This window comes from Athene noctua, chromosome 4 (genome assembly GCF_965140245.1).
Source record: "Athene noctua chromosome 4, bAthNoc1.hap1.1, whole genome shotgun sequence".
Taxonomy (NCBI): Eukaryota; Metazoa; Chordata; class Aves; order Strigiformes; family Strigidae; genus Athene; species Athene noctua.
The window spans coordinates 3,192,476-3,216,669 of NC_134040.1; positions in this window are offsets into that span (position 1 = coordinate 3,192,476).

Consider the following 24,194-nt stretch of genomic DNA (forward strand, 5'->3'; position numbering starts at 1 on the left):
ATAAATGTCAATACACTTAAGGAACACATGTTTGCTTTCACTGGGCTTGATGCCAGCGTATGTTCTCCTAATTACCCAGTGCTGGGACTTAGTGCTGTGTTTGAGCGCCGGGGGCTGCATGCTATGGAGCAGAGTTGGCTCATTGGGCGTCCTAGCTAAAGTTGCTTGAAATTTTATTTTTTGAAGTAGTTTCACTTTGGGAATGGTTTGGGTTCATCGCTGTTTCAGAGGAAATGTTGTGGATGTTCTTTGTGGGGAGGAAAACCAAAAAGGATGGCTTTCCCCTGGAAATGTTTGGCCCTATAAAATTAAATGAGGGACAACCTCTGCTTGAAAGTTATTTGCTTCTGGGTTTTATTTCACTCATTTGATGCCAGTATTATTACATTAGGGTGTATCTGCTAACGATAGCTAGACACTATCAGAATAAAATAGTTCAAAGGCATTTCCAAGCTGGCTTCTCCCCAGGATGTTCATTCCACAGGGAAATTTTTACCTTTCATCCTTCCACAAGGTTTTGCTCTGAACTTCCAGAGAAAAATTTCAACCTCCACCCTGTGCTGCTGCTGTCCCTCAGCGGAGCAGTGAAGGGGAAGGGATGCTCAGCAGTTCCCAAAACTGACGCAATCATCTCTCCTTTGCATGCCCAAGGCGCTGCGAGCTCTCTGTAGGCCCAGCAGCACCCGGCTCCTCCGACAGATTCCCTGGCCTGCAGCGCTTCACTATCTTGCAAGGGGAGAGTTTGTCCTAAACAAGGACGTTTTCCCTTTCCCTGGGAATATTTACAGCAAAGAGAATGAGCTGAATGCAGAAGAGGCCTGGGGAGAATTGCATAATGGTGGTGAGAATTCTCCTGTCCTTCCTTTATCGGCATCTCATGCCCTGGGGATTCCCACATCGCTGGGAGCCTGGGACCAGAGTGTCAAAGCACACCAGAGCTTACTAAACTCATTTAAGAAATTGAATCTTTTCCCTTTTCTCAGTAGCATTACCTCCTCTGGCAACCTTACACAGGATCTGAACTGTCCTGTTCTGTACCTTTACCACCCCTACATGGGACCCATATCTATTCCAAGGCTGCATCCCAGCTAACCTACCCGTGGTCTAAGGCACGTGGACCAGCTCGGCACCAAATTATCACGTCTCAGCTCCACTTCTCGCCAGCCTGAGTCCATGCAGTTCTCTCAGAGGCTTCACCACTTTCTTCCCCCTCCCAGTTGTCCACGCTGGACAGTACTGGCTGTTTTGTGAGGTGACCTGTGTCCTGTCGTGGGCATCCCCAGAGCGATGGAGAAAGAGGCTGCAGGGCTTGAGGGCAGGCATGGGGGCTCCTTTCCATCACGGGAGCTGATGGGATCAACTCCCCCATCACATTACAATGGCTGAGTGATGACAGCAGGTCCCTTCTGAAGCCCTCTCACACACATACATGCACCTTGTTTGTCTCTTAAATTCTGCACTCATTTCCCTTGCACCCAAAAACCCTTAAAGAAATCGTCCTTTCTCCTCAATCTCTTTTCCACCATATAACAAACTAAAACAGCTGTGCAAAATGCATTCCCAGTGCTATAATGGCTGCAGATACTCAGGTCTTGGGGGCTTTAGTGGGGCTGTTTGATTGTAACATCTGCCTTTCATGACACAATAAAAACACGGGACTGCTGTCAGTGAATCATGTGCGCAGTGTGAGGCCGGATGGGGCACAAATTGCCGAGCAACACATTACCGGTGCAGACACTGATGACTCTGAAGAGAAAATCATAGAACCATAGAATGATTTAGGTTGGAAGGGACCATAAAGCCCATCCAGTCCCACCCCCCTGCCCCGGGCAGGGCCACCTTCCACCAGCCCAGGTTGCCCAAAGCCCCGTCCAACCTGGCCTTGAACCCTTCCAGGGAGGGGGCAGCCACAGCTGCTCTGGGCAGCCTGTGCCGGGGCCTCACCCCCCTCACAGGGAACAATTTCTGCCTTAGATCTGATCTAAATCTCCCCTCTGTCAGTTTAAACCCGTTCCCCCTCGTCCTATCCCTCCTCCTGATGACGAGTCCCTCCCCCCGTTCCCGCAGCCCCTTTCAGCCCTGGGGGGCCGCTCTAAGGTCTCCCCGGAGCCTTCTCTTCTCCAGCTGAACCCCCCAACTCTCCCAGCCTGTCCTCACAGGGGGGCTCCAGCCCCCCGAGCATCTCCGTGGCCTCCTCTGGCCCCGCTCCAGCAGGTCCGTGTCCTTCTGCTGTTGGTGCCCCAGAGCTGGACCCAGCCCTGCAGGGGGGTCTCCCAGAGCGGAGCAGAGCGGGAGAATCCCCCCCCTCGCCCTGCTGCCCACACTGCTCAGGGTGCAGCCCAGCACACCACTGGCTTTCTGGGCTGTAGCGCACGTTGCTGGCTCACAGTCAGTTTTCCATCCACCAACACCCCCAAGTCTTTCTCCTTATGGCAGCTCTCAATCCACTCCTCACCCAGCCTGGGCCTGGGATTGCCCCGACCCCTGTGCAGGACCTTGCACTTGCCCTTGTTGAACTCCATGAGGTTTGCACGGTCCCACCTCTCCAGCCTGTCCAGGTCCCTCTGGATGGCCCATCCCTTCCCTCCAGGGCATCGACCACACCACACAGCTCGGTGTCATCAGCAAACTTGCCGAGGGTGCACTGGATTCCCACTCTCCATGTCTCCAACAAAGATGTTAAACAGCGTCGGTGTCAACACCAGCCCCTGAGGAACAGCACCCATCACTGCTCTCCACCTGGACATCGAGCTGTTGCCCACATCTCTTAGAGTGAGACCATCCAGCCAATTCCTCATCTAGTGAGTGGTCCATCCATTAAGTCCACATCTTTCCAATTTAGAGAGATGAATGCCATGCAGGACAGTGTCAAATGCTTTGCACAAGTCCAGGTAGATGACATTAGTTGCTCCTAGCAAGCAGAAGCTGCTTTAGCTCACTGTTTGGTCTGGGGTTGTAGGTGGGTTTCCATCTGTCCTCCCGTGCCCCTTTGGGTACATTGTTATAGCTCCCCGAGAAGCATCATCTCTAGGGCTGTGGTGGGTCTGAGGATGTGGTGGGACTGAAGGTCTGAATGGCTGAAGGCCCCATTTAGCTGCAGACAGCTCATACATGAGCAGGAAGCAAAGCCTTCCCTCCCACATGAGTGTCCCAAGCACTCGGGTACAGGATAACTGCCTTCATCTTAAAAAGTCACCAACCCTTAACTCTGGAGGAGGTTTAACCCAGGGAGGTTTTGTCAAATTTTTCCCCCTATTTTGGCATGCTGACGTCAAGTAAATCATCATCCTAGAAAGGCAGCTTAAAAAAAAAAATAAAAAATCTTTCTTATTTTCTTCCTGGATTTCTATGCCTTCAGAGAAAGGGCTTCTTTGTGACTTGTGGTCAATTTAAAAAGCTCTTCAGCAGGACCCTGACTTTCCCAATTACCTACCGTTCTGCTGTAGCAGTGCTATGGAACTCCTTGCTCTCTCCAGAGCTCCCCAAGGTATGTTCACCACGTGTTTGATTCAAGAATCTCTGGATTTGCCACATGTATGATTTACAAAATGCTGGACTGAAAGACACCTTGACTAGAACTGTCGTGCTCCTGAGATTTCACTCAAAAAACAACATTTTTGAAGGCTGGCATGAATTCAAAATGTTGTATATAGCATTGAATTATGGTGGAGCTCTTGGTAAGAAAGGTTTTCTCCAAGCCAAAGCTATTTATATGGAATGATGAACCCAAATCAAAGCAAACTGTGGACTTGTAGGCACTGGCTGGTTTTAGGTATAAGCAATACTCCAGATGTGTGTGCTCAAACCAGTGCAAACATTGACCTTTTTTTTTTGTTGTTTCCTCCTTCAAAAAGAAATGAAGACGTGAAGTTTGGGTGAAATCTCTGTCCATCTGTCTGTCTTGGAATTTCCGAACCTGGTGGACCACCAAGTTTTCAACAAAGTATCTCAGACAAGGAAAATAGTTTAGAGATGACAGTGTCCTGGGACTTGGCAGGCATGGTGGATGGTGGAGGAGAGAAACCCACTTTATCCCTCAGCTTGAGTCTGATCTAACAGGATTAACCACTGAAAAAAATTTGGTTCTTGCTGTTTTGAGTTAGTTATAAGCAGCAGTTGCTGCAGGGAGGGAAGTGACACTGGAGAAGTGGCATCTTGCGAAACGTGCAGAGGTTTTAAATTTCTCTTTATCCTCCAAAGTGGCAAAGGATGAATTGATTTTTGTATGTGTGGTTTTTTTGCTCTTAAACAGGGAAGGGCATGTGGTTCTCCCACGGCAGCAGGGGTCTGGGGAGTGGGAGGCAGGTTCAAATCCCTGAGCAGAATTTAACTTCTTCAGCAAAAAAAAAAATCCAAATTTTGCCTCAATCCAGGCAGGACCGAGGGAGATAATTCAGACCGCTACAAATTCTCCTCGGAAGCCCTTTCTGCAAAGCTGCTTTCATTTCCATACTACTTTGGAGATATGAAAGTACCAGAAGGATATTTTCAGCCTAACATAAAAGCAGCGGGTTTTTTTTCAAGCAGAGAAAAATTATTTGATTGGGATTTTTTTTTCTTTTCTGTGCACTGACCAAGGAACGTGCCATCATTTTGTCCCCATGCTAAACCTTCCTTATTTACATGTATTCCCTGGAGTGGATTGACTAAGCTTTCCATTACTCAACAGCATCTTGGCTCCTGCACAAAACCACTACAAGGTTGGGAGGATTAAAAATATATAAGGTTATACTGAATGAGGGCAGAGAAGTTGCTGTCAACTGAAGGTAACTTTGTTTTCCACCTTAATCTTGCTAAATAAACTTATGAATATTAATTTTGCTGTTCTCAGTGGACACCAGGAAGGATTCTTCCTAGATCTGGGAAGTTATGATCTGATCCAGCACTGCTGCAAATAAATGACCTGTGCTTCAAAATATATCGATTTTTGTCACTTGACCCTTTCTGTCTGGAAAGCATCCCACCAGGTCCTGAACTGTGCTACCTCCTGGCAGAAAAACTTCAATATGAGCTGTAATAAACACAATTATTTTTGGCTTCATTGTATTTCTAAGAGCCACAAACAACATAAACTCAGGTATAAAACCCCAGGATATCTGAGACAGACGAAATAGAAAAGCACCGCATGTGGCAAATACAGTCTGACAGCTGCAAAATAAATAATTCCTGGCTATCAAGTAATCGGAGCAGAAATCAAGCTATAGCCATAATCTCTGGGTTATAAAGAAAAGGGTTTAAGAAGCTTGGGAAGGGAGTTTATCACCTCATTGCACATTTTCCATCTTTGCTCTCAGATGAGGCAAACTACTGTCCACAGCCATCCCCGTTTCCAGGGTGTCCCAGGCTGAGATAACTTTTATGCAATTTCCCTGCCATGGCAGTAACAGCTGTTCTGCATCTCCTTAATCTGGCTGACACAATGAGAGAGAGAGTGCCTTTAATTAACAAGGAGGGAATAGGATGAATTAAACCTTAAGTTCTGAGTCATTAACAATTGAAAGCATTTAGACAAGTCTTTTTCCCTACAGTGTGCTGTTATTATTAATTATAATGCAGCGGGCAGATATTCCTCAGGATCCATAGCAAGGTATTAAATATTGCAGGAGAATAAGGGTGCACTTTCAATTCACAAGAAAAGCTTAAAATGATACTGGTCCCTTTAGGTCCTGGCACAAAGCATCGATGTGCACACTTGCCAATCTCTCTGGCTGCTGAGGAGAAGTCCTGCTCCTGCTGATGCCATGGCCAGCAAAACACATGGATATTGTGCTCCATGATTAATCATAGAATCACAGAATGGTTGAGTTGGAAGGGACCATAAAGCCCATCCAGTCCCACCCCCCTGCCCCGGGCAGGGCCACCTTCCACCAGCCCAGGTTGCCCAAAGCCCCGTCCAACCTGGCCTTGAACCCTTCCAGGGAGGGGGCAGCCACAGCTTCTCTGGGCAGCCTGTGCCAGGGCCTCACCCCCCTCACAGGGAACAATTTCTGCCTCAGATCTGATCTAAATCTCCCCTCTGTCCGTTTAACCCCGTTCCCCTTTGTCCTATCCCTCCCCCTGATGACGAGTCCCTCCCCCCTTTCCCGCAGCCCCTTTCAGCCCTGGGGGGCCGCTCTAAGGTCTCCCCGGAGCCTTCTCTTCTCCAGCTGAACCCCCCAACTCTCCCAGCCTGTCCTCACAGGGGGGCTCCAGCCCCCCAGCATCTCCGTGGCCTCCTCTGGCCCCGCTCCAGCAGGTCCGTGTCCTTCTGCTGTTGGTGCCCCAGAGCTGGACCCAGCCCTGCAGGGGGGTCTCCCAGAGCGGAGCAGAGCGGGAGAATCCCCCCCCTCGCCCTGTGCCCACACTGCTCGGGGTGCAGCCCAGCACACGAGTGGCTTTCTAGGCTGCGAGTGCATACTGTTGGCTCATAGTCAATTTTCCATCCACCAACACCCCCATGTCCTTCTCCTTAGGGCTGCTCATCACCCAGCCTGGATTTGTGCTTGGGATTGCCTCGACATGCCAATAATACATGCCAGCATGTCAAGGATGGGAAACACCTTCCTTCAGAGATTTGCTCAGCTTTATAGCTAGATGGCAAGGGGTGGTGAGGTGTCAGAGAGATGGGTTTGGTCAGCAAGGGATCATGCTTTTCTCGTGCTCCCAGGGCACTGGCAAATTCCTGTCTTAACACTTTTCAACCGCCCTCATCCTGGAGTCCGACACCAACGGAGCCAGGAGCTAAAACCTGTGTGGTTCGGAGATTTTGAGTGTTTGACCTGTGCAGAGGTTGAAAAAGAACCTGATCACAACATGTGGATTGTGTTTGTTACATCCGACCTGTACTCCACTGCATCACCTGGCTACAGGTAAAGGTGCGTTTTTGCCCACGCTTATGACTTTAATGAAGAGGGGTTGTTGGCTGTGGAGAAGAGTGCCCCTAGCAGTTGTGGAAAACTTCATTTACATTCCTGCTTTGCGTATCTTGCTTAAGAGCTCCAGAATTAATCAATCAGTATTTTATGATGGGGAATGAGCTTTCCATAGGGATGAGGAGGGTCCTTGTGGTTCCTGGTGTAGCACAGGGAGGGATGGACTTCCTAGGATAATTGGATGTTGTCTCTAAAAGGTGTCCATTGAACTGTGGTAACAGCACTGATTTATTCTCTTTTCCTGTGGCACATGGTCTATTATAGTGGTTTTTCCTCTTCCATGCAGAGGAATGATGTTTTGTCCAAGTCCATTTTCACTGCAGCACCAGATTTCTGGAGCTACAGTCTGCTGATGTTGTGGAGTATGCACCCAGTACGCGGTTGCTTCATACCACCCTGGTGACAGCACTGCCCTCAATGCGTGATGGAAATCTTCCTCCTCATGTTCAACCCATCTTGTGCTGGACCAAAGCTGGGGCTACTCACCCTGAGGTGTCTTCTCCATCCCTCTTCCCAACATCACCACCTCTTCCAGTCCAAATGCTGCTTCTCCATGAAAGACTAAGGTCAGACTAGCAGTCCTGTAGCTGCATGGATCATTTTTTTCCATCCCTTAGACAGAGATGCTACTTACTGTTCTCCGGTCGTTAGCCATCCCCGTGTTTGACTTTAATTCAGTTTCACATGTTGCCTCAGATTTTGGGTGTTTCAGTCCTTAAGAACAGGGTTATCTATCTCAAACAGAGCTCCCTTTGCACTCTCAGATTAGTAAGTCCCATTTCATTACCCACATTTTTCCTAAGTTTCAGAAAGCGAGAAAACACTGAGTGTTTATTTGGGCCCTTCTTTATTTCCACTTGGGCTCTATCATTTATTTTCCCTATCCCCATACTCCTTATATTCCCAGTTATCTTTCCAAGGCTCTGATTTGTCCAGTGAAGTCTGACCTGTCACGCAGGTACCCATTTTCAGAGATGTTCCAACGTGCATTAAAGTATTTTGAAAATCTGTTTATGGTCTCATTGACTCAAATTTCTCCGCGCTGCTCCTCAAGGAACTTCGGTTTGGGGTCCTACTTTGCCCCCATCACCCAGCTTGATCTGAACTGACATATGCACATTGGTTTCAAACTCGGTTTTGACCACTGTCTTTAAAACCCCTTCTTTCCTGTCCAAAATAAAGTCTGAAATGCCTTCACCTCTGTGACTCACTGTGACATTATGTCATTACGCATTACACCAGTAATCTTTTACAGCTGAAAACACCACTGTCAATGATTTTGTATTGTTAGCTGGGATATTGGCAAAAATGCCACGGCCAGAAAGAGCCCTTCAGGAGGACCCACGATGCCCAGGTGTTATCTCAGCATCAGCTCTGCACTGATTTTGGCCAGGAAGCCAAGGAGCAAATCCATGACCCATCCCTTCCCCTGTAGTGTTGGTGTCAGAGAATGACCCATGATTTTTGGACAGGCGGCACCACGCAACATTCCTGCACCAAATGACATGCTCAGCTTGGCTTCCCAGCATTGCCTCCTCCTCTCACCCACCCACCCACTCACACTCTATTTATTTAAGCCCCCAGAGAACAAACCAGGAGAGAAAAAAATTATCTCTGAGGCAGCATAGAAAAAAGCAAAGCAGTTCTGGCCAGAAAGTCTGCAGAGCCCAGGAAGGGTTGTGGTTAGGACCGCATCAGAGGATGCGTACTGCCTCTCCACCACTTATCTCATCGAGGCAGAGCTATCACGCCTCTCCCACACACCAGCCCTCCTGCAGCCCGGCAGGGTCTGAAGCACAAAATGGCCTCAGACTTAAAAGAGAATTATTTATTTATCCTGCTGTGAGATGTTTTTAATTAAGGTTGCAGCCAGAATTCAGCTTGGTATTCATAACCGGCGTTAAGATGCCTAATTATCGATTCAAAAGCCTATGAAATTTGGATGGGCTGTTCTGCAAAGTGCTGCTGTTACTGTAATTAAATTGGGTAGGATAAGATTTCCGGAGTGATGTTCTCACTCCAAAGAACTCAGTGACCCACTGACAATCCAGATGACCCTCCTATTGCCTACAGAGACCAGGAAAGTCTTGAAGGTCTTAAGCCTCTGGCTCCTGGAGTCATGGGAACCTTTAACGCCATGAAAATAACAACAGCGGAGTGGTCTTGATTACAGGGAAGGGTGCAACACCATCTCCAGGTCCAAAGTACACAAAGCAAAGTGAAAAAGCCAAATTATTCCTGTGTCTGGGAGAGGCTGCACGTCTTTGGAACTAGTCTTGGCTGTTTGGCATATTTGACTCATAGCTTGAACCTCCACGATTGGTGCTATCAAACATCTGAAGAAGAGGGTGCAGTAATAAACTCAATCCAAAAATGTCACGAGACCTATTCCTGACTTGAATACGGAGGGAGGGATATAATTCCAGCCCACTCTGAAGCACTTTTCATCAGGCAAGGTTTTCTTTCTCTTGCAAGCCTTTTTCCATTTTGATGTGATTTAAAATATATATATATATATATGATCTAAACTGTTATAGAAATTTTTCATCTGTTTGAAAACCACAATGAGCAAATATTTTAGGAACAGTTGCTATAAGGAAAAAAAAAAAAAAGCTGTTAAAAAAAAAAAAAAAAGAAAAAAGCAAGGATTTTCTTCAGGGGAAAAAACGCCTCTTCACCTAAAGCCCATGGGTTTTGGCCTTTTTCTTAAGGAAGGGGAAAAAGACACGGTTCAGAAAAAGCTGAACATTCAAAAGGGTGTGAAATGAGATGGCATGAGCATTAGCCTTGTGCTGACTCTTTTAAAGTCTCAAGTTACCTAATAGCTCTGTTTCTTTTCAGATAGGAGACAGAGGAAACAATTTGTACAAATGATTGCTTGGAGAAAGGCCACAGCAATTTGTATATGCTAATCAGGTTTTACCTGCCAATCATATCTTATTTTCAGTAGTATCTGTGGTTTGCAAATGCAGAGAGTCAGAGCAGGGTACCTATTCATAGATACAATCCAAAATAGATATATTTTCTCTGGTCAAAGGCATCACAAAAGTATCCTCCTTACAATTATGCAACCCTTTGCTATTAGCAGTGATTCATGGATTGCAGCCGGAATAAATATATAAATAGATAAAGCTGATCTCTAGGACATTCCTGAGTCATCTGGAAGCCAACCTTTCCTTTTGGGGCACAGTATGACCCAGCTTTTCCCTTTGCCTGTTGTACTACTGTGAAAATAAGATGTGTATGTGTCTCTGCCTGCCGCAATCTGTAAAATACCATTTGTAACATCGCAAGGATATGCGTGGCCAGAATTAATATTAAGGCAGAACAGCTCGATCTTCCAACTCAGCCCTACCTTTCTGGCTAATTTTGTATTTCAGCTGAGTCATGTTATATGGACCCAATTTTTGACAGGGCTAAGTGCCAGCAGCTCCCACTGACGTTAATAGGCTCGGCAGATGCTCAGCACTTCGGAAATTTGCGCCCCGAGATGTGACGCTGGGCAGAAAAGGAAAATTATTGCATCCTTCTAAGCTGTTGATGGTACCAGAGCAGACGCTGCATAATTCAGCAGGGCAGAGCTTTGCTAAAGGGTCCTGCAGCATGGTTGGGCAGGGATGGTTCCCTTCCTCATGGTGGGACAAGGTTGCCATGGCCTCACCTCCATCGTGTCGGGGATGAATATCCATCAGCCACAAGAGAAGTCTCATGGCCCTGGCAGCTTGGGGCTGTTGCAGTGCAGGACAGATGGATGTGCTTTTGGCAGATGAAAAGCGGTGTATGTAGGAGCACTGGGTCATGGTCCAGGTCTGGGGTGACCTGGGTAACACAGACCCTGTGGGGACACAGAAAAGAGGGTCCTTCATGCTCTGAGTATGGTGCAGAGCCCTGGGAACCCACATCCAGCTGGCTTGGTGCTCCCAAAGCTGTTAACATCCTGCATTTCCTTAGTTCCCTCCCTTTTTGCAAGAGGAGAATGCTGCCAAGGCTGAAGAGAGGAGGCGCAGAGAGAGATCAGTAGGATCTGTCTCGGATAACCACACCTTAGGCTTCATGAGCTTTTGCAGAGCTGCAGACAGAGCCATGTGCAAGGGTCTGTGAAGGATTTCACCCACGGCTGCAGGCTGGTTTGATCCTCTCGTGTGCTGAGATGAGAAGCTGTGGGGATTCCAGAGCTCAGCAATGGACCAGCACCTGGAAAAAGGTGACCTGAGGATCACCCAGCCACTGCCTCCCCGAACCAGAGAGACGGGCGTTGCACGTGGCAGTGATGGGCAACGGCATGAAACTGTCCCATCGGGATTGTTTTGGGAAACCTGCCAGCAAAGCCTTTGCCTGGAGCACTTTAACTCCAGCAGAAATGCCAAGGAAAACGTCGGCAGCATGGGAAGCCTGGCCAAAAGCCTGGGGAGACCCCTCCCTTTATCCTGCTAGTGGTACTGCTTCCCTATCTGTCATCATCCATCACATGGGCTTCGCAAGTGGTAAAAATTAATTTACTCACCCATACAAGTTGTTAGTTTTCTCTTGAGCTGAAGGAGCAGGAAGCCCTGTATTTTTGCGGCTGTTTGAGCAAGATTTCAGCTGCTTATCCACGTCTGCAAGAAGCTATTTATGAAATTCTTAAGCCCAAATTCTTACTTTATTTTTCTGCTGCTTTAGAGAGCGTGGCTGCAAGTTGTGGCCAAAAGTGAACTCTTCTTTTTACTGGACTGCAAGAAAACAAGTTTTGGGCTTGAAATCTCAGCTAATGCAGCAACCACAACAGCAAGAGTTGAGTTCACACTTCACATCAGTGGTCAGATGGGTAGGGTACATTTAGCAACTCCCTTAGCCTGGCCTTTTCCACCCGGGGAGCTTAAAGCATATTGCAAAGAGACATCTTTTGAGCCCCCTGGCAAGCTTGGCCACAGCTGGTAGCCCCTCTGATCAAGCACTTAGCCAATATTCAGGATCTTTCTGTCTCTTTTGGAGTGGGACAAATTAGCTATTAGAAGAGGTCTTTCAGAAATTTGCACACAAGCAAAGTAGGGATGAAAATGTTTCCCTGGGTGTGAAGGAGTTGGGACAAACTTAGGTTTATTTATCAGTGCTCCAAGCCTGCATTTTCCCTCCCATTTTCTCCCATCTCTCTCTGGGTCCTACTGAAGCTGACTCTCTTCCTGGCCTCTGGTTTCCAACCTGGAGCTCTCTCCCACAGGCACAGCTCCCTTAACAGCCATACCCAGCTCAATTCCACCACCCTTCCTGCACTCTGTTCTCTCCAATTTCTGCTCTCTGCTTGGTGGTCCTTACTCCTTCACGTGTCCTAACCCAAACAGTACCTCCTTTCTCTGAGAGATGAGCTTTCACACCGAATCCATCACAGCCTTATTTCTGCTGCAGATTTGCTTTTCTTTGTATGGACAAAGTTTGCAGTTCCTCGCCCAACTTAACCAGTGCCCAGGAAATGCCCCCGTTGCTTGTGGAAATCACAGGCCTGTGAGACGCATGGTTTGCATTAAAACTACTGGGAGAAATTTTGTAAACTTGGAGTTTGTGGGAAGACAGGTGAAGTTTAAGCTAGAAAAGATGTTTCTGGTTGAATATGAGACCTTCTCTGGTGTTAGCATGATTACGTCTCTTTAGTGGCTACCAATCTTCATCAGGGACCTTACACCTTAGCTAAAGGACGATTGTATGAACTCAACGTTCATATTTCAGCCACAGCTGGCACCAAGGGTCCAAAATGTTCGAAATTATCTGCAGGGAAAGAAGAAGAGGGGGATGAAATTGGGTATCCACTTTAATCCTTAGCTGGAAAAGCCTATAGAAATCGGGGTCACTCAGCTCTCAGACCCAGACACGTAGGCATCCAAAATGTGGACACAAAGGGCTATGATGTTAACAACCATACACACCTTTACCATGCCGCAGCCTTGTCCCTCTCTGTATTTACGAAGCCATACGATGTTTTTCTGGAGACCTCGTCTCTCCTCCCATCTCATCGTTAATCATCAGGCACCCAGACAAATCTCCAGCGGCAGATGCTTCCTGCCACTTCAGACATCTCCTGGCACTTCGTGGCGCTGCCCGTAGAGCTCTGCCCTTTCACAGCATCTCTGCTGAGACAGGCTGGGCCCCCCAGTGGGAATCGCATCCATTATTACCTTGAGTGGCTCTGACAAGAGACTTCTTGGGACTATTTTGGTGTCATAGAGTGTGTATTGTTGCAAGGATGAGATGGGAAAGGAGTGAAGGAGGAAGATATTTTGCCTCTCAAAATATGAGTCATATGAACCTGTATGAGCCAGCTTGCCTCTCCAGGCCTGTCTTTACCTGTCAGCTGGATTTTGCTTGTTACAGTGCAAAGCTGGCCTCTGAGGCTTTGGGTCTGCAAACAAAAATACAACAAAAACAACACCACCACAGCAACCCACATCTCAGACAATTAATGCAACAGGCAACTCAGACAACAGGAAGACAAAAATAGGGGAGGGAACCTTTATTTGCTTGTCTAGAAAGATGCCAAGATGCCACAGCCATGGCTGTGCAAGGACAAAGCTATGTCTCCAGCCCAGCTAAAAAACTGAAACCAGATGGGAATGTGTTTCTTCAAGTTTTGGGACTAACCACATCAGCTTTGACAAATATGCAAAGTCTTTACCCAACAGCGAGCACTCAAGAACGGTGGCTTGCTCCACAGTTCATGCCTGCACACCAGTGTTCAAGCACATCCTTGGACACCGAAAACCAGCCTACAATCCACAGAGGAGGGGCATCTTCATGACAGCTTCCCACTTACAGAAGAAGTCTCTTGAGAGTCCCCTGTTGCTGCATTTTGGCAATAATATTTGTTGGGTTTTGCACTGGCATGTGCTGGGGATAGGATGAAGATAGAGTGGGGCAAGTGGGATTAATACTTGAACAAATGCATTTTTTGCTTCCTCTGTCCTTCTCTTTTGTTTGCCTTATTCATACTTAGGACACCCTTAACTTAATTTGCCAAAGATTGAAGGATTTTTGATGGAGGACTCCACTATTCATACTATATACTGATGTTCTTCCTCAGTTGTCTGCTGTTGGTCACTGCCAGATTGTGCACAATTCTGACTATATCAACACGGCTCAATCTGGCACCACCATGGTTTTAGCCTTGATAGAATTAAAGCTGGACAGGGACGTCAAAGGCAACAAGAAAAGCTTCTATAGGTACATTGATGATAAAAGGAAGACTAGGGAAAATGCAGGCCTTCTCTGGAAGGAAACAGCCTTCTCCAGGTATGGAGAAGGCTGAGGTACTCAGCAACTTTTTTGCCTCAGTATTCACCAGCAAGTGCTTCAGCCACACTGCCCAAGTCACAGAAGGCAAAGGCAGAGACTGGGAGAATGAATAATCACCCACTGTAGGAGAAGATCAGGTCTGAAAACATCTAAGGTGCTCAAGTCCATGGGACCTGATGAGATGCACCCTCAGGTCCTGAGGGAATGGGCAGATGAAGTGGCTAAGCCACTATCTATCATATTTGAGAAGTTGTGGCAGTCCAGTAAAGTTCCCACTGACTGGAAAAGGGAAAAGATAACCCAGGTTTTTAAAAAGAGAAAAAAGGAATACCTGGAGAACTACAGGCCAGTCAGTCTCATCTCTGTGCCTGATAAGATCATGGAGCGGATCCTTCTGGAAGCTGTGCTAGGGCACAGGGAAAATAAGGAGGTGACAGCCAACATGGCTTCACTAAGGGCAAATCATGCCTGGCAGATTTGGTGGCCTTCTGTGATGGGGTTACATCATGGGTAATGAAAGAGCAACTGATCCATCTGCCTGGACTTGTGCAAAGTTTTTGACACTGTCCCACACGACATCTTCGTCTCTAAATTGGAGAGACATGGATCTCCCCCTCTGCTCTGCTCTCATGAGACCCCCCTGCAGGGCTGGGTCCAGCTCTGGGGCACCAACAGCAGAAGGACACGGACCTGCTGGAGCGGGGCCAGAGGAGGCCACGGAGATGCTCGGGGGGCTGGAGCCCCCCCTGTGAGGACAGGCTGGGAGAGTTGGGGGGTTCAGCTGGAGGAGAGAAGGTTCCGGGGAGACCTTAGAGCGGCCCCCCAGGGCTGAAAGGGGCTGCGGGAACGGGGGGAGGGACTCGTCATCAGGGGGAGGGATATGACGAGGGGGAACGGGGTTAAACTGACAGAGGGGAGTTTTAGATCAGATCTAAGGCAGAAATTGTTCCCTGTGAGGGGGGTGAGGCCCTGGCACAGGCTGCCCAGAGCAGCTGTGGCTGCCCCCTCCCTGGAAGGGTTCAAGGCCAGGTTGGACGGGGATTTGGGCAACCTGGGCTAGTGGAAGGTGGCCCTGCCCGGGGCAGGGAGGTTGGAACTAGATGATCTTTATTGTCCGTTCCAAGCCAAACCATTCTACATTTCTCTGATACCTTACAATTTTGCACATCTGCAAAGCATCTGTCACATGAGATCACAAGGTTTCCCAATACTGCAGGATCTGCAATGTTCCCCAAAAACAGAGTGAGCATAAACCTGCCTGCTTCTCCACAGGTATTTGTTTTAGAAATAGAGGTCCTTGATGAAGAGGAATTGATGTGGGCTGGTGACAGTAAGTTGCCCTGGTCATGGAGGAGTTTGACTTATGTAAATGTTGGTGTACCATGGCCAAGGCCATGAGCTGGTACAGGGAACCAGCTGGTACCCAGGGACAGGCTGCAAGCACAGGTCCCAGAAGGAGCAGTCCATCGTCAGCAGCACAGCAGGAGGGGTATTCACACCATCCAAAGGTAAAACCTGAGAAGAAATGAGAAGAGTCACCCTCCAGAGGAACTTGTCTCCTTTGCTCTGGGTATCCATCACCTCAAACACCTGCATTTAGGCTCCCTTCAAAAGATACAGCCATAACTAGTATGACCCAGTACGACTCTTTCTGCCACAGGATGTTGTTTCTGTCCCCCAGCTACGAATCTGTATTTTAGTCATGATTCCTGGCCCCTGTGTGCTGTTTTCCCACAGCACACAGCAAGTGATTTTCTCAGGTCCTCAGGGGGCCCGCCCTGAAATGCTGTGATATATGTTCGTTGGGATGGAGTTAAGGAAAAACAAAACCTCTCAAGCAATTATGTCTAGGCACAGATTTATGGATTCACGTCTCCCACGCCCTGCCAATCACACCATGCTATCTCAAGTTTCTACAAAGCCTTACACTCCCTAATCATAAAAATAAGCATGAAAGTTAACTCCATTAATAAGCAGTCACTGAGAGTGGGTTCAGCTCTTTAAACACTGAGCCAGGGGAAATGCTCTGGGTTATCCCAGCTGACCTCCAGCAACAGCTCGGTAAAGGTGGGAGTTTCCCACAAATCCTCTGTTGCAGGTGCCCATATAGACAGCTCAGGCACCCCAGGTTGTCTCAAATGGCATTATAACACCTATGTTCAGAGAACCAAATGCCACTGTGGCGGTGTTTTCACCCCTCTACTGTTCTGTTCTTACAGAGATGGGACCAAACCACAGTCCCTCCCCAATCTGGATTCAGGGTTCTCACCTCTTCATCCTTTTTTTTCTCTTGGACAAGGTTACGCTAGCTGGGCTCTTCAGCCATGATGCAACTACGATAGCTAATACTTCAATTGTTCTTTGTTGAAAAAAACATCATTCCGTGTGCACCATGAACAAAAAAAAACGTTTTTCCTCTTGAGTCCCAACAGGAATTACTAGTGGGTTACAGAAGGACTGCAATAGGAATCACTGGTGGAATTACAGGAGTGCTGAGCTCAGTCTGCATCCTCTCCTCAGTGGAAGCATGACTAAGGTTTCTCTTTGGTCATTTTTTTTCACAAAACAAATGTCTCTGAGATAACTTCCCTTCTATCAAACATGGGGCTCAAGAGCTGTTTGGGAACAGAGGCGGCTGCTGTGTGGGGCAGGATCCCTCTACCCCGTTGAAAGTACCTTCCGCTTGGGTGTCTCCATTTCAGCTGGTCACCGCTGCCTCACTCCACAGTCAGCAAAGGCAAATCTACATTTCCTGGGCACAGTAAGACACATGTCTAGAATAAGTCCAACAAACTGTCCTTTCAGCGACTTTTTCACTCCACCGACCACAGAGGGAGCTCAGGGTCAGAAGCTCAAACAGATGCATCTACCCGCCAGGCATTTAGTGTTAAGTGAGGTGAGTCCTACCAACACGCCAGTGTGCTCATAGGAACCTCCTCTAGAGACAAGGCTAATACCCATGAATGCTGCTGAATGCTATTTTAGGGTTTAATTACTTCATTGTTTTATTCCTGGCCTATTTCACACCTTACAAGGGACTCGAGAAAAGTTTGGATCAAATTTTCAATTATCATTGTTTCCTCCAAGGATTTGTATTGCCCCATTTCTCCTAACATTTACAAATATTCTGCACTAAAGGAGTTTACCTCAGTGATTCCCACTACACAGATTTAAAAAGCACAGACCTATGGGGACAGCAGATCTGAGACTGGCCTATTTTGTGCAATTTTAAATGGTGAATCTAGCCAGAAAGCCAGGGAGAAGGTGAAATGAGACCAAACATACCAACGCAAAGCACTCAGCAGCCCGTGTTTGGGTGTGATAGATGCTGTATTTGTACAGATCTGTGATCCATTGCACAATATAACATCTTCATTACCAGCAATGTATAATTTTAAATGTAAATCCTCTTCCCTTTGGGTCTTCACTATTCATGAGAATTCTTGACATAATATCAAAACACATCTTTCACACCCTGCCTGGCTTGGCCATCCTTATCACACCAGGTCTGTGAAAACAAGTTACCGGCTCATTTCTAGGTTGGACATAAAACCAGCACAGTCCCTTGGACAGTTTTTCATAAGGAGCAGTTAATCATCTTAACTACTGCCGCCTTCCTGAATAAAAGATTGTGAGTGCTTTTGCTTTCATCTCCGTACAACTGGTAAGGGAGTATCCTACAGCTCATCGTGTGAATATAACACACACTCCCGGTGAGAATCTGGTTATGTCTTTTTACATTTCAAAAGGCAGCTATTGTGCAAAATTACATCTTAAAGGCCCTGGAGCTCTGGTTTTAGCTTTGTTTTTCCTTCCCAGCACCTCAGTGGATTTTATCTTAAAAAGTCATCTTCGGCTGAGTTTTTGGGCTTAACAGGTTTTGCTGCTTGGCTTTTTTCCTAGCAGCCCAAACCTTTGCTTTCTGTTTGGCCTGTGGTGAAACTGGGATCCGTCTCCTGGGCTCTTCTTAAGAAGTGTCAGTGGTACAAGCATTTCTGCCTTTACAGATGGAAACCTGAGATGCAGAATCTGGCCCAGATCTACTGAGGCTTTTTGACTACCCAAGTCTAGTCTCTGTCGCCTGGACCTGGTGGTACACATGCTTTGTGGTGGTTCAGAGGACTGTGCCCACATCTTCACTGTCTTAATCACTGACCACAAGGTCAAATTCAACACGACCTTACAAGCATTGCTGTCTCTGCATTTGCATCCTACCAGCTTCGGTATTTTAGCTCCAGCCTGGACAAATGCAGTCTCCTTCCAGTCCCTCATCCAGATTTCTGCTTCTGGGGGAGCCCTGGGCCTCTCTCCCTCCACCCAGCACCTTAGTGCTCATCTAGTTTAAGTTTCTTTTCTTGAACCCCAGCCTTCAGCCCAATTCTCAAGCTTTGTTTCATTCTCAACTGGTCTCAGGAGAAGCTATTAGAAAATTATAAAAGCTGGAAGCTGAAACTGCAGAAAGGATTTGCCCTTGGAGGGGATTTCTGAGGCCACAGGAGGCAGAACTTTGCAGAAGTCCCATGAGAAACCCATCATCTCAGGAAAAAATAGTCATAGTTATCTGTGCAGCCATCAAATTCCTCAGTGCTGAACTTCACCACCACACGCTGAGCTGCCATCAGTCCCTGGGGATCAGCACACTCCCAGAAAATCAAGACAAAGGGTCACGGGAAGATCTAAGTGACTTTAAAAGCCCCGAGCTCTGTGCAGCATGCTGAATTTTTAATATTCAGTGTGCACTAGTCTCTAGGCTGCCCATGCCCATGATCAGTGCATGGGTCTTGCTGAGTAATAGAAAATGTCTTTCCAGCCAAATTTTCTTCGCATGTCCCCAAGCTAGCGTGGTGTGCAAGTTCTTCTGGTGTCCATCTCTTCTCCTTATTAGAAACAGAGCTTTTTCTGAGTGCAACTAAGTACCTACAAGGGCTTTGATGAAGTTTATGAGTGGCAAGAAATAACAGAGCCTGTGAACTTATTATACTGTGTCTGTTTTGGTGTAGTGGTGCATGTGCACACCTTGGGAACATCAGGCATAAACGGGGGTAGCTACATCCATGGCTGACACCTCCTGAGGTCCAGCTCCGCCCTTATCAATAGTAACCTCAGCATGCGTTGGCATCTTAACTCAGGGTTTAATCATTTTGGGAAAAAGAGTAAAGATGGCTTGAATTTCACTTGTTGGGAGGCTGGGAAATAAAGGGACTTTTAGGTAAATGCAGTTTAATTGGTTTGCAAAACTGTAATTTCATTGCTATAATTTGTCTTTTAACTAGACTCTGACCCTTTCTTCCAATCCTGCCTGGGAGGGTTGGTAACACGTACAAACCTGCTGCCTGGGAGAGAATACATGGGGAGAAAGGGTTATTTATAATCATTTCATGGACCACCTTCTGATGTCTTACAGACAACAGTGAACCACCAACGCACGGTGGGTAACACTCTGCTACAGGATCTGATGCTATCTTCTGGTATAAATGTTTGTATCAAAGCTGTGCCTATAACCACACTTGGAAAAAAAAAAAAAAAAAAATTGTTTATTTGTGATACTGAGAAACATGTTCTTAAAAAGCACCTGGGATCTAAGGGAACATTTTCTATTTCGTAACTTTTCAAAAGGGTATTTTGAGGATATTTTAATATAAAACTGAAGTAATTTTTAAAAATTAAATGCAACTTTTAAATGAGAAAATTGAAGCATTTTCCTGGAAGAGTGTTAAAATGTTTCAACTGTCAAAATGTTTCAGCTTTTGCAGGGCTCTTTCCAGCTGAAGTGATGGATGAATTAACAGGAATTCACAAAGTGTTTCTGACAACCAGAGCAGCTCTTTCGGTAGCATCTCCTATTGCCTCTGCCTCTAGAGGGAATGGGTCAGATTCTGCACCACCGCAAATCCGAGCTGCTGCTCTGGCAATTGCAGCAGCATTTTGAGTGAGATGAGACAAGACTTGACTCACGTCATTGCTAGTTGGGACTTTTGTCCTCTTGTGCATTTATTTGTCAGCCATCCTGGAGAGCAAGTCTGCAGCCAGCAAACCTCTGTGCAGATAACATCGATTCCTGAAGGAGCAGGTTTTGTGCGTATCAGATAAAAAGGCTGGAAAATGTCAAAAACAGAAGGGTGGATGCTGATAGTAACCAGAGCCTGAGCTCTGGCTGTTCATGCTGATGGGGACATCGGACTTCACTCCAGCATTTAGGACGAGGGTTGAGTTTCAGTGTGTTGCCTGGATTCCCTCTTCGATCTATAGGGAGAGGTGGCTTTGATGGTGGCAGTTAATCCCATTTTATGGTAGGCTGAATCACCTGCAGGTACCAAGGTCTCCTCACTGTCTACAGAAGGAGCATGGAAAGCTGGCTGAGGTGGACTCATAAAATCACTTGTGTTGGAAAAGACCCATAAGATCATCAAGTTCAACCATTAACCTAATACGGCCAAGTCAAGATGATGCATCTAACATCGGGATGGCTAAAATTAAGTGAAATGGGTCCCACTGCAAGGATTTACTGTCTCCCAGTGCTGACCTGAGCACTGCCATTAGGCACATGAATTAACAAGAGACCTACCTGCAGCAGGTCCACACACAACAACCAACTGACAACTTGAATCCTGTAAAGGAGAGAGTGTGCCCCACAGCTGTGGCAGTAGGACAGGTTCATTTCATCTAATCAGCTAATTTCAGCATCACAGGAAGCAAAAACATGTTTTTCCTTGGAGGCTGGGTACTCATGAGCTTTCATACTGATAGGTGTTAACACTTATGTTCTTCTCTCCATTGGCACATCGTGTCAACAGCATCGCTGCAGATGTTAAAGTGAGATAATCTACAGAGATTATCGTTATGCATTTCTAAGCAGGCACTGAACTGCCATATAGCATCTTGGGACTGTTTGCAGATCTGTAAAAATCAACTAGAATGAGAGTGCTGTTGTGTGCAGTGCTGTACACCCACGGCCCGTGAGATCAAGGGAAAAGTAAGTGCTATTCGGGCCAATCAGCCAACAAATAAAGTGGAGAAAGATGAAGGACCTGCAGAAGGGCAGCCTTCTTTGCATGTGGTGGGGAGTGAAAATGGCTGATACAGCACTGAGTGACTTGGCCAGTGGATTTTGATGTGAGAAGACAGAGCGGATCCTTGGATACAAAAATCTTGAGAAACAGCAGCTGATGCAGCCCTTCTTGTCTCCATTCCTTCAATCCAAGTCCACCACTCACAGTTGGGCAAGCTGAATCCATCCACCTGCAGGAGATGACCAGCATGCGTCCTACAGCATCTTGGGTGGGTTTTTCACCCTGTTTCCTCTCCTGACCTGCCAGACCCCATCCACACTCCCAGCCTTTAGAGCGATGGAGAAACAGGCTACTCTGCACATGGCCAGGCAGCATCTCCCACTGCATGGGTGTCCCATCTCACAGACAGACAGAATATGGACTCAGCCCTCAGCACCGAGGGGACAACATGGACTCGGATATCTGCTCCACCTCCTGCAGAGCCAGCTGGACATGTCTTCCTCTGACGGGTTTTAAAGGAAAACATTTGGCCCTCCTGCTGCTTGGACCAATGAAGCAAAACACCTCCAAAACTCAGGAACTCAGGAGGTAAAATTCATAACTCCTGGATACCAAAAGGCACAAACTCAGCTGTTAGCCTTCACTATAATCTCCCTGCCATCTATTACTCTTTTTCTTTTCCCTTTTTCCTCCTGTGCTCTCTTCCATAGGTACCAATTCCCTGCTCCTACAGGTGCAACCTCTCACCAGGCAAACAGTCTGTTTGGAGATCTGCTGTTTCCATTTCAAAACCAAACGTAGACCCAGAAGCCTGTCTGATTCCTTTCACAGTTGATTTAACAAAAGATAGTACCTCTACCTACAAACCCTGGCCAGCAGAGAGAGATTTGAAGATGGGAGAAATCAGGCATCTCCATTGTGCTCTCAAAGTCGAGCAATTCAAGATGAAGCACCGAAATCTCCATCCTCCTCCACCCCCAGATCTCATCCTAAAGCATAAAGGGACATTTCAGGCCTGAAACCGCCTCCGTGTGACCAGTCAGTAGCTGGGCACACAGAAGAAAGTGCCAGTAGCTCCTGTCACTGGTGGTTTTATTTGCACCATCTTTCCCAGCTGCTATCTCATACCCAGCTTCTCCAGGGCTGAACGAGCCCAGAGTTGGACTTTTGCATGCCCAGGCCAGAACATCATTTTCATGTTTAAAAAGGACTTGATTACATTAAAAGACCCTTTGAGGATGGAGACTCCCTAGGCACGAGGGAACCAAAACTCCTGGGTTTCTCTCTAATCAATGTGCAGTGCTAAATTGGGGCTTTCTAGCCTCTTGGAGAAATTTGTAGGCGAGGCACCGGAAAGGCTCCGGAGGCTGCTGTTGAATTTTGATGATGTTCATCCATTATGGATGAAGAGGTTTATGTAAGAGTCTTTCCCTGGCGTTCATCTGAGGCCAGGCTGTCCCGGGCTGCAGATGCAATTCACAACACATCGGAAAGGAGAGAGGGGACGGGAGGAGGGAGAGGGGGCCTGGGGCTGGGATCGCGCTTTTCTCCTGACAACTGGGACCACTCAGATTCCCCCCCCCAAACAAAAAAGCTCCAGCACCTGATACTTGTCATCTCTGCAAGGTACATCCTTGCTGTGTGAAATATGTATAAAGCCTCTGTTTGGATATGAATCACGCTGCGGTTTTTTGGATGCTAGCACACCTCTGTTCATTACCTTTGCACCTCATGGAAAGATGGACTTTCCATTGAAGGATTCCCCTCCCGTACTCTCAGGTGATGCTCTGACCACATATCCCCTGAGACTGGTGAGACAGGCAAGCCTTGCTCGCTCTGCTCTCTTTCAACAGGGAGGAGATTAATTAAGCCAGAGAGTTTGCTAATGCACTGTTAGATCTGTCCACAGCAGAGGCAAGAAAATGAACCACAGTTAATTAGCAAAGGTATTATTAATAAGACAACTGGATCACAACCTGCTTGGAAGGATTATTGCTGACTGTTCTGCAACTCAGACCTAGCAAGCTTGTTAGAGTGTCTTTGGACATCTCTTTTATTATCTCTTTGCAACTCTGCCATCCATACAGAGGATTTCCACACATTTGCTCATTCTCCTGCAAGGAAATCAAACAGACAATTGAATGATGACCGTGTCCTGTTGACACCCTGCCTGTGTTTGCAGAGCCCGTACTGCCTGGCTGCTGAAGAGGTCTCCTGTGGACAGGACATGGAAAACATTCAAAGCCCTACCAGGTCCTACAGTAGGATGAGATGGGCCACAGTTAGCAGAGGCCACCACTTTTTGCAGAACTGCCTACAGATGTGGACCAGTAATGCTCTTTGCCTAATGTGTAGTCAAAGGGCCTCCAAAGCCAACAGGGTATCTCTTAATCCTTAAAACCACCAAGGATCTGTATGAACACACACGACAGAGATGTTATTGCAAGATGTCCCTGCCAGAAGCCCAGTTGTAGTCTCAGTTTTTCTGGTCACGAGCGGTGTCCCCCAGGGCTCAGTGTTGGGTCCACTCCTGTTTAACTCTTTATTGATGATCCAGATGAGGGGATCCAGTGCACCCTCAGTCAGTTTGCAGAAGACACCCAGTTGGGTGGGAGTGTTGATCTGCTCGAGGGTAGGGAGGCTCTGCAGAGAGACCTGGACAGGCTGGAGCCATGGGCTGAGGCCAGCTGGGGGAGTTTCACTGAGGGCAAATGCCGGGGGCTGCCCTTGGGCCACAACAACCCCCAGCAGGGCTACAGGCCTGGGGAGGAGTGGCTGGAGAGCTGCCGGTCAGAGAGGGACCTGGGGGGATTGATATGAGCCAGCAGTGTGCCCAGGGGGCCAAGGAGGGCAACGGCATCCTGGCTTGTGTCAGCACTGGCGTGGCCAGCAGGGACAGGGAAGGGATCTGAGCCCTGGGCTCGGCACTGGGGAGGCCGCCCCTCGGGGAGTGGGTTCAGTTTTGGGCCCCTCACCCCACAAAGGCCATTGAATGACTCGAGCGTGGCCA